Source organism: Microtus ochrogaster, chromosome 6, assembly GCF_000317375.1.
Source record: "Microtus ochrogaster isolate Prairie Vole_2 chromosome 6, MicOch1.0, whole genome shotgun sequence".
Taxonomy (NCBI): domain Eukaryota; kingdom Metazoa; phylum Chordata; class Mammalia; order Rodentia; family Cricetidae; genus Microtus; species Microtus ochrogaster.
Window position 1 is genome coordinate 67,473,127 of NC_022013.1, and position 16,325 is coordinate 67,489,451.

Here is a 16,325-nt window from a genome sequence, read left to right on the forward strand (position 1 = left end):
CCCAGAGCAGCATGGTCTCAATCTCTTTGATGCCTTCTAAAGTTTGCACTAAGCTCGCATTGGCAAGCTCTAATCGGGAGCCACGCATGGGATGATTCTGGGAAGAAAGCCTGGCCTCTCTTCTTCAATGCAGGCAGACCACCTATGGAGAAGAAGGTGGTAAGGTCCGCTTGACTACCACCCACCAAGTGTTCTAGACCTTCCTTTGACCACCAGTTACAAAAGCATTTATCCTTGCTCCTCCACTACCCAGCCCTCATGCCCTTGACTTTCATGCCTAGGAAAAGAAATAGGACGCTTTGAATCTGGAAAAGCCTAGGTGTGTATTTGATTGGGGGTGACTTATGAAAGTCATGAAAACAAGTGGTCCCTTAATGTGCCACTTCATTATCTACCTTTTGAAAAAGTGGTAGATTTCTGGTCATTTCTGGCATTTTCCCCTGCATGTATATTTGTGTGAGGGTGTCAGGTCCTCTGGAACTGGAGTTACAGACAGTTGTGATCTGCCATGTGAGTGCTGGGAATTGAACCTGGGTTCTTTGGAAGAGCAACCCATGCTCTTAACTGCTGAGCCACATCTCCAGCATATTTGCGTCTTTATTTTTTTAAAGATTCATTTGCTTTTATTTTATGGATATGGGTGCCTTGTCTTCATGTGTGTCTTTGCACCACATGAGTGCCAAGAGGGCTTTAGATCTCATGGAACTGGAGTGACAGATGGTAGTGAGCCACCGGGTTAGTGTTGGGAATCAAACCTGGTCCTCTGAAATAGCAACAAGTGCTCTTAACTACTGAGCCATCTATCTAGTCAAATGATAGTCATCTTCACTAAGTTACTTAGAGCAGAGAAAGATGCCATACATATCATGCTGGTGGATGCAAAAGCACTGTGTTCCTGGCAAGGGTTGTGCCATCTGAAACATTGTGTGCTTAGCCGACTTGGTCCGCTGATGGAGCTCTGCATGTGGAGGGTACTGAGGCTGCCTGGGAAGGTGCTCCAGCATGCACAGATGATATTTGCCATGAAGTAGGAAAGGCAGCATGCATGGCATAAACCCGCCTCCCATACCACACTTGTCTTCAGCTGTGCCTTTGCCCTTCTCGTGAGAGGAGAGGCCACCGTCTAGACCACAGCTGAGTGTTTCAGGATACTCTCCACTGAAGACAACAAAAACCAAGTTCAGATTAGCTTAAGCAAATATCAGTACAAAAAAAAAGGTAGTAATTATTTGGGATCTAAAGTAGGTGGATGCTGTTTGACATAACTAAAACACAACCCCAAAGTTTTATCTAGTTTCCAGTTCATCTGGATCTAGAGCACAGCAGAAGTCACCGAGGTTCCCTGTCTCTTGTTTCCCTTTCCCATGTGTTGGTCCTGTTCTCTGCAGACCCTCGTTATCCAGTACTTCCCTTGGACCAACTCGGCAAACGTCGATTTCAGCTGAGAATTCAAGAGCTGGTTCTCATCAGTGTAGCTCAGGCTAGTACCTATCAGGGGCAGAAGAAGGAAGGTTGAATCCCTGTGCCTTGGGGATAAAGAATCGAGTCTACAGTAGAGCTAGCTCATAAACTGAAACTATAGGTGTATCATTCCCCAAAGGAAATGGTGGGGTATCCATAAGAATGAAGGGGTTCTCTGCCCCTCAAATAAAAGATTATATGTTCCCAGACAGCCATGTGCTATGGGCTCTTCCTGCCCAGCTAGAGTTGGGGCTATTGCTGGAGTCTTTCCGGCAAGTTGCTGACCTCTGCATACCACTAGCGGGCTGGCTTATGAAATAAGTAGTATGGGATCAATGGCACATTCCAGCTTTCGGCTTTACTCATGACCCATCTATTCCACAGCTACACGGACTGTCCTAGGGTTAGTGTCCTTTGTCACCCTCCTCAGTATGTAAGTTGGTCGTTTCCAACCTGATTATGCTGCACACTTACAAACAGCCATTCTACAAACCTCCCAGTGTGGTTTAACCAAGACCTCAGAAAATTCCAGCACTAGTTCGAAGGGCCACACTCCAAAGCAGGGAATATGATCCGCGTCGTAGATGACTCTGCCCTGTGGACAGCCTCCTGGGTGGAGGATTCCTTTTGCTCAGTGGAGACAGCCCCCACCAAGCTCCTCTGGCGTGTGTACTCTGGGTAGAAGTAATTATTTTTATGAGGCATTATTCATGTCTAGTCTACCCGAGGGCCACCCAAAATTGTGTTTCTCTAGCTATTAAAGGCTTTATCAGGCACGCAGAGTCTCCAGCGGCTTCCTCTAGGGGAAAGAGCAGAATTCCTCTTGAAGTCTACCAACCTCCAAGGGCAATTTGCTGCCCGTTTCGGGGCTAAGCTGAGAGGTTGGCACCTGAAAAAAGGACAGAATATTTCTCTTTCAAGAGAAGCTGGAAGATGGGAGTCGGGAGTGCGAATGAGGCACCAGGGGTGTTTCTACGCGGCAGCTGGACTCCCTTTCTTGTCTTGTTGTGAGCTGGCAGACTTTAACATGCTGAAGCAATGTTTGTCAGATTTCTCAAATTTTGAATGTGGCTCTGACCCAAATGAATGTAGATGTTGTTTTAGCACTAGGAGAGATTCTTTCTAATGTTCAGATGTAACCACTACAAAGGCCCCTTTTGATCTACTGGAGGTTCTGGTCCTTGCTAGCTCCTTTGCACTCAGTCCCCCTCCTCATTTTAGGGAACTGGTGGATGCCACAAAACTGGAAAGCATGTCCCATCTCCTAATGCAATGACCAAAGCACGGACAATAATGATAAAGATGCTTTTTGAAAGAAAGAGTTTGCAAGGCTCTGTTCCCTTCCCCAGCCTGCCAGTCATTCAGAGGCAAAGCCGTCTGATAGGGTCCAATGTGCCACAGCAGGACTGAACTCTTCAGCTCTCTATTGTGATGTAGCCCCCATGGAAGGCGGTACCCTCACTATTCTGGTGTTCTTTTAGCACAGAAGGCCCCTCTGTACTCCTGTTCAGCTCTTAAATGAGAGAGTTATCATCACCTGAGTTCTGCCCCAGGCACCAACGTCTTAGACCTTGCTGAGAATCAAGAGAAATGAAAGAGAAGCACGGAAGAAACATGCAAGCATGCGAGGTTTGCTGAAGCCAAGTTTATGCTTCAAACCAGGACCAGCAGAGGCGAGCCATAGGCAAGGAGTGAGGGCAGAGAATAAGGATGCATGCTGGGTGCAGTGGTAGAGAGGATGCCGAAGTCAGGGCAGTTCCCGATCCTATCCCACTCAATATCCTGCCCTTCTTTTAATATGGAATGTGTTGGCTATATTTCAAGATGAAATTAATATAAAATATAACTATTTTCCAATATGCCACCAAAAATAATCTACTACATGTCCCAACTGTATTGTCTTTGTAAGATATAAAGATAACTTATAGTGGATGTCTTAATATGTAAATATCTTAGACTTTATAATAGGAGAAGGCGGAATGAAGTAAACAGAAGCCACTCCTCCACTCTGAGGTCGAAGCTCTATACCACGACTGCTCTGTGTCCCTCATACCCTTGAGAGTAAACCTGTGTGGAGATAAAGAAAAGCAGACCTGGTTCTTGCTCAGACACAGGACCATGGCTAAACTTCTAAAGATACCTTATTCCTGTTTGTGAATCAGAGCCGGTTCAAGGCTCAGATGTGGATCCTGTTTCCAAGTACTTCCACCCTAGGCAGTGAGCTTGAGGCCACCAGGCACATAGAATCATTTATGATGAAGGATTGACCCATGGATTGTGGGACATTTAGACACTAACAATCAGAAAATCACCACAGAGTTCCAAAACAGCTTCCTAGGGCATGATGCAAACTCTGCTGTGGACCAAAGGAATTGGAGAAAATGAGTAGCTAACTTAAGAATCAGGTTCATGGCTCAGTTCCTAGTTCCACCAAGTCCAAGGACCTTTAGGGCCCTGATTAAGTCACTCAGCGATCTTCTACCTTTGTTTGTGTGTGTGTGCTTGTATATGCCTTATGTGTTGTATGTTCACGTGGGTATGTGCACATGCATGACATCAAGTCTTCTCCCTTTACTCCTCTTGCTTTTTGTTTTGAGATAGACTCTTTCACCAAACCTGAAGCTCACTGATGGGCTAGACTTGCTAGCCAGTGAGCTCTGGATTCTTTTTTCCACCATCCAGCACTAGGGGTTGCAGACATGACTTCTGTGCCCAGCTAGGGACTCGTGTCTTCATGTGTTATCAAATGAGACATCTCCCAAGCACTCAACTTTTCTTTAACATGAAGAAACTATTTACTCCCTTGAAGATCGCCAAACAGTTAAGTATGATGATCCAGTCAGTCCTGACTTGCCCATGGTGGATACCTGGTAAATGCTCTTTCCTGTGTCATGGGGACTAGTGCTTTCTTAGCTCTTGTACCTGTGTGTCCAGGTCCACGTCTCTCTGAAAAACCTTCCAGGTAGGAAACATCAAGCGTCCATTCACAAGTTCAACCCTTAAGAGACTTGCATATTCTCAATTGAAAAGAGTGATAAGATCAGTGTCTACCCACAGAGACTCTAAGGCTTCCTAATGCTGCGACCCTTTAACATATTCCACATGGTGTGGCGACCCCAACCATGAAGTTATTTTTGTTGCTACTCCATAACTGTAATTTTGTTAGTTATGAATCATAATGTAAATATCCGATATGCAGGGTTCTTCAACCCCAAGGTGGGTCACAACCACAGGTTGAGAAACACTGCTTTAGGTCTTACAAACTCTCAGTCCTGTCGCCTAATGTACTACCCCAAGGAAACCAATAAAGATGGGAACTAGGAGAGAAGCAATGGGGGGGAATATAATCAAGGCACATGATATGCTGTGTACATGAGCTTCCCAGAGAATTGGTAGAAATGTTATTAAAAAGAAGAAAGGGCTAAACGTTATTAAAGAAAAGAAAAGAGCATAGGGGCTTTGTAAGATTGTTCTACATCCCCTCTCCTGGGACATTCAGGGCTGGCTGGAAAGCATTGGATACAGTAGAGGCTCTCTTACACAGTGGTAGAAAAAACAGTGCCAGTCATTACACGAGTCTCTGAGAAAACTCCATTCTCTCAAGACCACCTCTTTGCATAGTTGGATAACTTTAATTCTTTCTCTTGGAAAGAAATACATACACAGGTCGCGGCCATTGCCTCCTCCTTCCAGGGACAGTCACCCTGGAGTCGCTTGACAGTTCTGGGGTCTTGTCGTGACAAGCCTGCTGGGGAGGGGCCCTCGTCCTGCTGAGTTGTCTGTGTGGGCACTCTGGGATACTGTCTCCTGTCCAGCAATATCAAGGACGGTGGAGAGGAAGCCCAGGAATTCTGTTGCCTTACAGCACTGATAAATGATTGTGAGTTAAGAGCGCTCGCCTCTACTCCAGAAGCACCATCTCAAGGTAAAAATTAGACACATCATGGCACACATCTTTCCTTCAAGGCCTCGGAGTTCTTCCTTTTCAGTCCTAGTTACCGTTCTTGCCCAGCAATCTCAGCAGGGACTGGAGGTTGGGTGGGGAACACCCGAGACCCCAGTAGCTTCTCCATTTTCTCTCCTGTCGTGAGGTTGCTTAGGGCCTCAGCTTTAAAGACTCAAAACCCCAGATTTTGTTCCGAGCCTCTGAGTTTCTCTGTGTCTTCCCTTCCCGGAGGCCAGAGGCCTGGAATGCTTTAGTTGAGGGAATGGAGAAGAGCCAGGGGGTGCCAGGAAAGTCTGCGAAGAAGAATGATGGTAACAACTGGGTTTCCAGCTCTTTGCCCTGAAGAAAGCGTGAAAGGAAGCTGATTAACTGCCTCATGGCTGGATTGCCCTATGTTTGAGTATTCCTTCATCAATTCTGCTTTTATTTAAAATATTCTGAGCCCCACTAAAAATAAAAGGAGTCCTTTTTGGAATGGAAAAAATATTGGAATTGAGGGACACTGACCTCCTACTCATTCCTAAGGGCTCTGTCTGTTGAGTGCTTAGGTGTAGCCTTTGCCTACAAGGGTTCAAACTTCCCTGTCAATCAAAAGTGAAGGCCCACGATTTCCCCACAGCCCACTTCAAGAGACCATCCCAATACAGACCGTTGATGGAACCCTGAAGAAAGTCCTTCAAACTTCCAAGTGTGTGCTTGGGAGAATCTCTTAATAACAGGAGATGGCTTTTCCAGCCTCTGCATCTGCCTGATTAAACTAAGGGACAAAACTAGTATCCATCACTCCAGGGCTGGTTCCCACACATCCCAAGGTCCTGAGATTCCAGGAAGTTTGGGAAAGGATGCTTGATTACTCCAGAGCCCTGCCTGCCCTTCTTCTTAATGTATCTGGGTTCCTTCCTCCCTCCCAACTCGGGCGCCTTGTGTGCAGCTGTTCTGGGAGGGTCTGTTGTAGCTGGACACATCTGCCACCCAGGTGTTTGACTTTGGAGAATCGAGATGGCCAGAGGGAAGCAGGCCCAGCTCATACATACATGCTGTTCCTCTGGCTGAACGCAATGGAGTCATCCTTTCCGTGGTAAAATGAACTGGTGATTCTGGATACAGATAGAAAAGGATGGTCTTGTTGATCCACCACCAAGAAGGCAATTCTACTGATGACAGGCTAGCTCCAGAATGATCACCAGCTTTGTTTGCACTTCCTTATTAAACCCTGTCCGTGTCTTGTAAAAATTAGGGACATTCAACTTCATCACTTGCGTCAACACACAGATGGATAGTTCTCCAAAGCCCCATTCCCTTTGACAGCGTAGGATTTTGCATCTGACCTAAAATGCTCTCTCCATCTCCCTTATTCCTGCTTACTGGGTTCTTGTGAGTTTCCACACATGACAGCGACCCTGTCCCTTCAAGGAAGAGTTACATAAACTTTTATGTACCATTGGTAGCTCTTAGAGTAATGTCAAGATCATGACTAAGTCACAGAAGCCTTCATCAAGGCCTGAACAAGTCAAATTCAACTTGACTTTGATAAGTGCCATGAATATTCTTGAGTTATAAATGGAGAATGGCAAATGACTTTTGCTGAGACCTCCAATCTGCATCTTATGTGACATATTCAGAAGGTACTGAGAGCATGTTAAAAATCAAAAGTCCTTCTCTTTGACTTTGTTGGATGAGGAAATCAAGAATGAAGACTACATTCCTATCTATGAGTTCCAACACATGACTTCCTTCTCTGATTCTTGGTCTTCTTAGAGTCTCATATGGCTGGAAATGATAGTCACTGAAGGCCACTTGAGGTTTGCCAGTGAGGTCTCTAATGCCTCTGGCTGACACCCCACACATAGTAGAATGTCTAATAACAATATTAATTACTGTATTAGTTATACCCTTCTCCACTCAGCACTCAGGGCACTGAGACAGAAGGTTAGAAATTCAAGGACAGTCAGTGCTCCATAGCAAGACCTTGTCTCAAAAATAGAATTCTAGTGATACTACTATTATTATGTGATACCAACTTTTTAAAAGATTTATTGATTATGTGAATATGTATGTACATGATTTTATGTGCACCTCATGTGTGCAGGAACCTGTGGAAACCAGAACTAGATGCTTGTGAACAACCCAATGAGGGTATTGGAACCAAACTCAGGTTCCCTGAAAGCACAGAGAGTGCCCGTAACTGCTAAATCATCTCCTTAGCCCCTGTGTTTTCATAGCCAGATTTATAAACTAATTTTCATTATGAAATGTCTTACAGAATGCAAAAATACAGTCAAAAAATGTTGCATGCATTAATTTATTTGGAAGTAGATGCATGCTGGAATTTACCATACTAAGTTTCTTGAGCTTTCAAGTTCATTGCATGTGTTAGAGAGGACAGGAGATGGCGTAGTATCTTGCCCAGCGTCAATGCCTCTGATGTTTGATAGAAAAATACAGGTGTTTCCATATCCACCACATTGGAAAGCTTAGAAACAACAGCTGAACCTCGCATCCTCTTGTGTTTACCTTGCTAAAGTTCTGGCCTCCCTGACTCAGATTTTCTCCAACCACAACTTCAACCCTCAACCGGCTGGTGAGGTGAATCAAAACAATAAATGGTGTATATACTGTAACTTAATGCTGGATCTTGATGGATGCTATGAAAGGAATTTAACCTGGTAGAACTATTGACCATAACATCCAACTATTCTGTGGTGCCAACAGTGCAATTGTTCCTTACTAGGAATGGCAGGAGTGTCACTGCTCACTCCCACAGTAGAAGCAACGCTAATGCCCTTGTGTCTGGAAGAAGCAGATATTAAAGGGTTTGAGAATCTGGTAAGAATCCCCATCAGTGCGATATTTCAAGACAAGTCAGACATTTTGGAATCTTGGTAAAGTGATAGTTATTTAAAAATAAGCAATTTCCTCATCAAACCATATTATCCTAATAAGGAGTGCTGTTTGGATATTGCAATTCGGGATATATTTTGTAAAAAATATTTTTACTAAATTTATCTTTCTGGATAAGAATTTCATTTTGTGGAACCATTATTTACATCATGGGTGTCACGTTGATAAAGGTGTTCTTGGCTCCCAACCCTGAATTAGGCTGCAGATGCAAGCTATCTCAGCCTTCCCAGGGCTAACATTGCCCTGGAGGCCACTGAGGTCACCTGCAGTTATGCCATGTGACCCTTGGGTGGGTTCTGGTTACCAGATTTAGCAAGTCAAAAATTCTATACATTAGTCAGTGCACAACTTCTTTTCTAAGAAGTGTAGATCTGCGTATTCTGCTGCTGCAGCATCAAAAACATAGAACATCTGCATAGCTCCCTCACAAGGTGCTGAGCTGAGCCGAACCCTAGGACTGCCTTTCTACCGACTGCACATGGGGTGGACCCCAAGTCACCATAGTTCCCACACATCCCTACAGGGAACCAGAGCTTGGCAGCTTTGCAATGGACCCAAAGTTTCTCCTGGGAGCTGAGTGTCTGGTCAATTCCCCTTTCCTTCTACATGCCCTGTAACATGAGCTTCACAATTGGAGGACTGAGCCATACCCCCGGCCTTGTGGGCTGCCCATGAGAATATTTTTACTGTTGCTTTGTATTAAACACAGTAACAAACGTTCAGCTCAGAGGTGTTTGGCAAATGTATGTCGCTTTTCTATTATGGGTTTTGAAATGTTTAGAAATTTGACCCCTGATTTTGTTATAACGTCTTTGGTGAATGTTATTAGGTGGCGACCTAATAAGAATTATTGACTAGGGACCTATAATATGGAGCTTATAATTTTCTTAATAGGCAATGATTTGTGTAGTCGCGATTAAAATACAATGAAACCCGAGGCTTAAGTGTTTTGCTCTGAAAGGGCGAAGGGATGCGAATCAACTCTTTATGCATTGCCTTGAAATCTCTGTTGAAATTATATCATTTGAAGAGTTTTGTGAGCATAAAATGATCTGACAAAAAACTTTCAATGCCAGGTCCAGCAGCCTTGGAAAGCTGGGGGAATATAGGTTTCTGCAAATGAAGTCTGGAAAATGCTTCCAGATTCCCTCCGGGGTAAAGAAAAAATTATTATTCCATTCCACAAGTCCTGTTAATTCTTTTCAACATTGATTCAGTCAAGTAATTAGAACCCAAATGGAGGAAGCATGTATAATTGTCATTTATTAGATTTTGCTAACAGTGACGGTTCCCAAGAAACTCTGACCGGAATGAGAAGTGGCCATAAAAGAGGTGTGGGAGCCGAGACACCTGGCCTTCTTCCACATGTCCCCAAGAAGTCAGTCAGGCTCAGACAGTAGGTTGAGAAAATTCTAGATTAAAACAGACTTCCACAGCTATGTGTCTTCAAAGGAAATCCTCCACTATCGTTTTGTCAATCGAGAGATAACATGAGCCCCATCTCTCCTCCCTCCCTTTCAGCACAGACATCCATCACACATCTCTTCATTATTTAAAAGCATTACTCCACAGTAAGAGAACCTTTACCCCCCACACACCGCAGGGAATGCTTCTGAAGTGAACTATACATTTGGTAAGGGGGCTAATATTCCAAGTACCTCCTCCCCTTTTATCCTTCTGTTTCTTCATTTGGTATCAGCTAAAATATGCAGTGTGTCTGCTGCTATGAGAGTTTCTCCTTGTTTCTGCAATAACACCTCCCTTTAAAGATGCCTTTCCAGACCTTCCCAAGATTCTGATGAACACAAACTGCTCCAGACCTGTATTTCTCTAAAGCTTGTGGCTACTTGGCCTCGCTCACTGACAGTGTTTTAAGAAAACTGTGGGTCCTTCATCCTGAAACCCAGGGGACAGCAGAGCAGCTGCCCCTCCAGACTTTGCAAGGATGCTCTGTTCTCAGTTTCACCCAAATTAGTCCCAGGATTTCGGTTGTCTTCTTCTGCCCAACATTCCATCATGTGATTCATTAAAGCCTTCACATGAAATACTTTGCAGATGAGCTATGTCATAATTCCCATTAAAGTTTTCAGTTGCTATTCCTGTGGGAAGCTCTCTCTCTCTCTCTCTCTGGACATCCTCAGGCCTCTGGAATAGATGTGCGCTCGTGCAGTGAAGGTCAGCGTTCTCTCCTTCAACACTCCAATGCCACCAGTGGCCTTATTCCAAAACCTGGGTTTATTGTGAAATCTTCTGAAGTAGTGACATTCCAATTCCTTGTTAGTTCCACTTGCAATTAACTGTTTTGAAAACAAACAAAAGAAAACATTTAAACAAATGTGGCTTGGCTAACAACTATTTCGGTGGACTGTTAATTAAGGCAACTTGAAAGGCCCAGTATGCCCGGCTTTTTTTTTTCTTTTCTCCTATCGCATAGAGCAATCTTTGCCATTGTGTACAGAGGGAGAAAAATTCAGGGATACTGTCAAAGTGTAGGCTGGAACTGGATAGGAGATTTTTAAAAACCATTTATTTATTGTGTATACAATGTTAGAAGAAGGCATCAGATCTCATTATAGATGGTTGTGAGCCACCATGTGGTTGCTGGGAATCCTCAGAACCTCTGGAAGAGCAGTCAATACTCTTAACCTCTGAGCCATCTCTTCAGTCCTGGATTTTAACCCAGCATTTATAATAACCATCTATTTGCTTGAAAAGTCTGTCCAGCAGAGAACTGGTTTTTCTAGAGGAGAAAACCTGAGTGGACATTTGGCTCCAGAAATCAAAGTTCTACTCTCAAGAGAGGAATGGTGTGGGAAACGCTCCTCACCTCTTGCATTTATTATTTTACTACACTTTCGTTCTCTATAACAACGGGACAGCTTCCAATCACGGGTTCAACTCATAGGTCAAAATCTTTGAGAATTTTTCTATCTGTGGTCAGGTGAGCACAGGGAAGCTGCAGGATATGACTCCACTTGTAAGCCAGAAAGAAATGATTGTTGTCCTCAATTGTCAGCAAGTCCCACGTCTTTTTAACTCTTGATGCCTGGATACACGGCCAGGGAGCACACAGAGCTGTGTGGTGGCCATGGCAATGATAATAACCCTCTGTAGTCCTGTGCCCTGACTCCTCTGGCCTTGCACTGAATGTGTACCATTCCAGAGGCGCCGCCGACACCATCTGCACGGTGGAGCATTCCTCTCGGTCATCCTGAAGAGCTTGTGTGCCATGATCTTGTGAACCCTACAGAACATTTCAGTTTGCAGACAGTTCGTGTTTATCATGGATGTGTTTTGTGTTTACTATCAACATATGGTTATTAAAGGTGCATCAGTCCTGAGATAGAAGAGAATCAAAGAACCGGAAACACATTGTGCCAATAATGTAACCAATTCTGTGATCCCATGAGATCAGTCTAACACACGTCGTATTTTATAGTCTTTTCCTTGCCCCACGTTTTTTTTTTCCAGAAATGAGGCAGTGAGACCCTCCTTATGGAGGAAGGAAGTAAAGTGATGTCCTTGAGGCTCAGAGCAGTAGTCTTAGAAACTGGACTCACCAACAATTCCCCAGCACCACACTTCAGTTAAAATTCATTGGTGGTGCTGGGATTGCTTTTCTGTCTCCTGGATGAGCCTTCCAAGTGCATGTGAACCTATTTTATGGCTGGAGGTACAGAGCGTATTTAGAAACAGGGGTGTTTGTTGAAGCTTTCATGCCAGGCCTGGTGAATGCTATTTTATAAACTGGATTTGTGCTCCTAGGGGTAGATTGCACGTTGAGGCCAAGCCTGCAGAAAATGATTTCTAAATGAATACAATATGAAAATGTTATTTTATTTCTAATTTTACATGTGACATTGTTACTTGGTGAGTTTCAGATTACCCTTGAATGCATGTCTATTAACGTGATATGAGATGCAGGCATGATTTCATCTTGAGTGCATTTGAATATAATAGCACTGGAAATGTAATTTGTATTCTCAAATTTTATAAAGCAAAATAAATCAGTCTTGGGGGTGGTAGCCATATTGAGCATATTGCATTAATTTCTTTTGGGGTTTTTCTCAAGATAATTAACAATTTCCCCTTGCAGAACCAAGTTGAATAGTGATGGAAGACGTATCTCATCTGAATTCTCAAAGCCCTCCATACATACGCCATCCTCATTCCTTTCCCCTCTAGGAAGGGATAATATGGGCAGGGCCTTCAGAGAACTTTACCTTCCATCCCTCTTGTGATTGCTGGTTACTGTCCAATAGAACTTTTTGCAAAGGTGAAAATGTTCTAGATTAGTACAGTGACCTTTTGGGGTCACAAAACTATCATCCTCAGAAAATATGACTCACGTAACTAAGGAGCCCAGGGATAAATTATATTCACTTTTAGTTTACATAGCCACATCATCAATAGCCATCGATTTTGATAGCACAGAATCCGAGCAGCAGAGATAGCTGCCTGCACCTATCTTCAAATAAATGGACCACGGGCATTCTAATAGCCAGATAGTCATGAGTGATGCTCTGTGATGACCTCTGTCAGTCCAAGGTTGGATCTCTTCAGTGGTTAGACAGCCCTCCACAGTCTACCAGCCTTGCTATCGTACCTTGCATCGTTATGACAACCAACCCCCTACCCAGCACTGATTGGGCTTCTGATAGATACAGAAATAAAAAATAGAGGATGGAGTGGGTAAAGGGGGTAAAATGTCACAAGACAGGGTAAAGAGAAAAGTCTAGAAGGAAGACATTCAGGAAAGATCTGAGTTGTATGATGTTGAGCTGGTTTGTACCCATGCCTAATTATCATAATGGCAAGAGTTGCAGAAGCCATCATCTGTATAGTTCAGATCCAAAGAGATGCGTGGGTCTGAGATATTCGAGTATTTTGGGGGAATGAGCTTGTAGGTCTTCAGGATGACAATGTTCCTAACAAGTCTGATGGTTTGCTGAATTCTGAAGTCTACCCGCAAATGTTCAGCTCATATCAGGAGGCACATTGGAAAGGATCCTGTGGAATACTGTATGTGGGTATGTTCAGTGTTGTATGCGAAAGCAAGCCGTGTTTTTACAATGGAGGTTATGAGCTAGGAGCCCTGAAACATTCTAATCCCATGGAAGTGAGGAATACCGCGGACTCCAGGAAAATATGTTCATGATTTTCTGGACTGTCTAAAAAATTTCAAACCCATGCAATGGTGTTTTTATTTTCTGAGCTCTCCTTGGGATTTGAGTTTCACCAAAGCATTTTCTGCCCTTGTTTTCCTTATTAAATTAGCAAGATCGACTTGAAGCAGAATATACTGTTAGGGCTTGAAATGTTGTTGAAAGAACCAAACAGATGGGCATGAGAAAGACCTCAGGTTCCACTTAGGTTGTGGCGGACGGTGTAAGGAGTGGGCTCACTGAGGTAAAAATGCTTTCTCTGATAAGAGTTGAAAAGGAAAAACATGTGGAACAAGACAAAGGAAACCGAGTCATGCTTGGCCCCGTGTTTTACCCCTATTTTTTATTGTTTGGTTGTACTCTAAATCATTTCCATGCTTAAGAAATAGTGAACCCTGTGCACCTTTGGCCACAGTTTGTGCACAGTCCTGTGGCCCACTGTTTGGGCCCTTTGCCTGGCATTTGTTCTGCAAGCGTTTGAGTGGGTGTTCAAAACTCCGAAGCTGGTCCTGCTGCTTCTGTATGTACCTTTAGTCATACCTACAGCAAATGCCAGCAGTGGTTTTGCTGTGAAGGGGCAGACAGTAAATGCTTAGGCTCTGTGGGCCATTCTGTCTCTGCTGTAATTCCTCAGCTTTAGCATTATAGGCCCAGACAGAATGTAAACAAATGACTGTTCCAATAAAACTTTATTTACAAAACATGGCTAGATTGGGCCCTGAGCTAATCCCCAGCCTACGGGGAAGTCTTCATATGCCTTGGACTAACACCCAGGTCTCTGTGCCTTCTCTTTTCAATCCTCAAAGCCCCATGGTCTTAAAGACTCCCTGCCTTTGCTCGTGCTGTTTCTCCATTTAGATTCCTGTTTCCTCTTGATTCCTATTTTGCCTTGAGTTAGATTTCCTTGCCATAACATGCACAGATCACTTAGCCCACTTCATATCCCAGAATTATTTGCTTCTGCCTATAGTGCAGCCCTTACCATGGAGCTATTTCTCAGCAGGATGCTGACAGGGTTAGTGATCCCATTTCAAGTAGCACCCAACACAGAGCTTAGCACAGTGAAGGTCAGCAGGGGGGAAAAACGTCATCAACTCAACCAACCAATGTGATTATGAGTCTCTGAATCATAGAGAAGCATTCAAAAGTCTACATGAAAACCCTGGAAGTCCAAATGTGATATAGGAGCCAACACTATGCTGCTGGAGTTGGCATGGGGGGGTAGCCAACAGGAACATAGCCATGTGCAACTGGGCAGACAAGTTACTCTCAGAATCCTAGGATCTCTGGACAGTAGCCTTTTGGCGCAGAGGCGAATGAACCAGAGGAGCGGTGTCTTGGTTAGGGCATCAAGCCTAGGGCAAGGATGCAGATCATTGGAGAGAGATCAGAGAAAGTCGGCCTGCCTGTATGATTAATGGGGCAGAGGAACTGACTCATAAGGAAAGATTAAATTGCCTTGAGGAGATGGGGTGCAGGACCAATAGAGGCAGATGATAGCAGACTCCAAGTATGTGGGATGGATAAACAGCCTGGAGGGAGCAGCTAGATTCATTAGGGAGGTGAATAAGGGGTCCTGCCAGAAGATGGGAGGGTGCTCTGAAAGGGCACCGCTGGGGAAACACGGGAGGTAGCAGGCGGTAAGACAGCTCTGAACGGTTGGAAGGAGAAACACTATGGGGAGGTTGCTGTGCGCTGACTGTTCAGGAATTCCTGTATGCTCATCTATAGGATGGGAATTCTCATTGCAGCTTGTCACGCTCTTGACATTAGAGTTTCTCAGTGACAGGGCAGGCAGCTGGCGAGCTATAAAGAAGAAGACAGAAAGTCTCCTTGCTCCTCCTAGGTACTAGTCGCCAGATCGAGCAGCAACGTTGAGGCCCTCTTCTCTGAAGTCAGTTGCTGTCGGCTCCTACCGGACTTTCGCAAAACCACAAGTGCTTGTCCCAAGCTTTTCTATAGTAAAGGATACAGCCCTTGACTCTTTGGTACACCTGAGCAAATCCCAGCTGCGTGTTAGTATGCACCCTGCTTTAGCCTGGTAGGCATTTTGAAAGACGCTTTGTATCTGAAATGCTACAAATGTCCCCCAGACTCCAAGATCATTTTCCCTGCATGGGAAGCTCAACCAGGGGCCCAACTCTGCTACTCTGCTAATGGTCTGTAGAGTCAGGGTGCTAAAGACTCCAGAGAAAAACTATGCCTCCATTTACATCTCCATTAAGTCTGAGCTACATGACCTTAACAAGGAGAGGAAGATACCCTGGCATAGGTGCTTTTCCTTAGAGCTCCCAGGGGATTCCATTCTGTTGGGAACCAACTGTGAACAATGATTGACTTAGTTAGAGTCCTCGTCTTTCTCTGTAATTCCAACTATACTATCACCTGTGAGATTATTTTTTGTTTTTAACTATTTGCGTTTTCTCTTGGTGTTGTTATTATTTAGTTTGACGTTATCATCGGTGTTGAAGGAAAGATAAATAGCACACAGGCAATGTACAACATCATGGCAAACCCTGGAAAGGCCTTGCACTGGGATACAGGCTACCCCAGCCTCCCCACTCCACCCCCGCCAGTCCTGCTGAATCATTCTTTGAACTCCTGTGAAGTATTATTACCATCTGATGAGATTTGGGCCCTGACCGTTTTGCTTTCTAAGTTATGCTGACGTGGCTTTCTGGGCAGACATATGACGAGCCTGTTCATGGGCTGGTTGTAATCTTCCACCGACTGCCACGGCCTACAATTCCTTTCCTCTCAGTGTCTGTTGCTGTAGCTAGCTTTTACTTTTACTGTTGTGCTGTTGCGTGAGAAAGGCAGAAAGATTTCTTTTTTTTCTTTTTTTTTTTTTT

General features: G+C 44.2%; 1 protein-coding gene across 2 annotated transcripts in view; it reads left to right on the forward strand.

Annotated features, from left to right (window-relative positions):
- Cacna2d3 (calcium voltage-gated channel auxiliary subunit alpha2delta 3) overlaps positions 1-16,325 on the forward strand; it is an 833,716-nt gene that overhangs the window by 730,356 nt on the left and 87,035 nt on the right. The gene's annotated exons all lie outside the window — the stretch shown is intronic.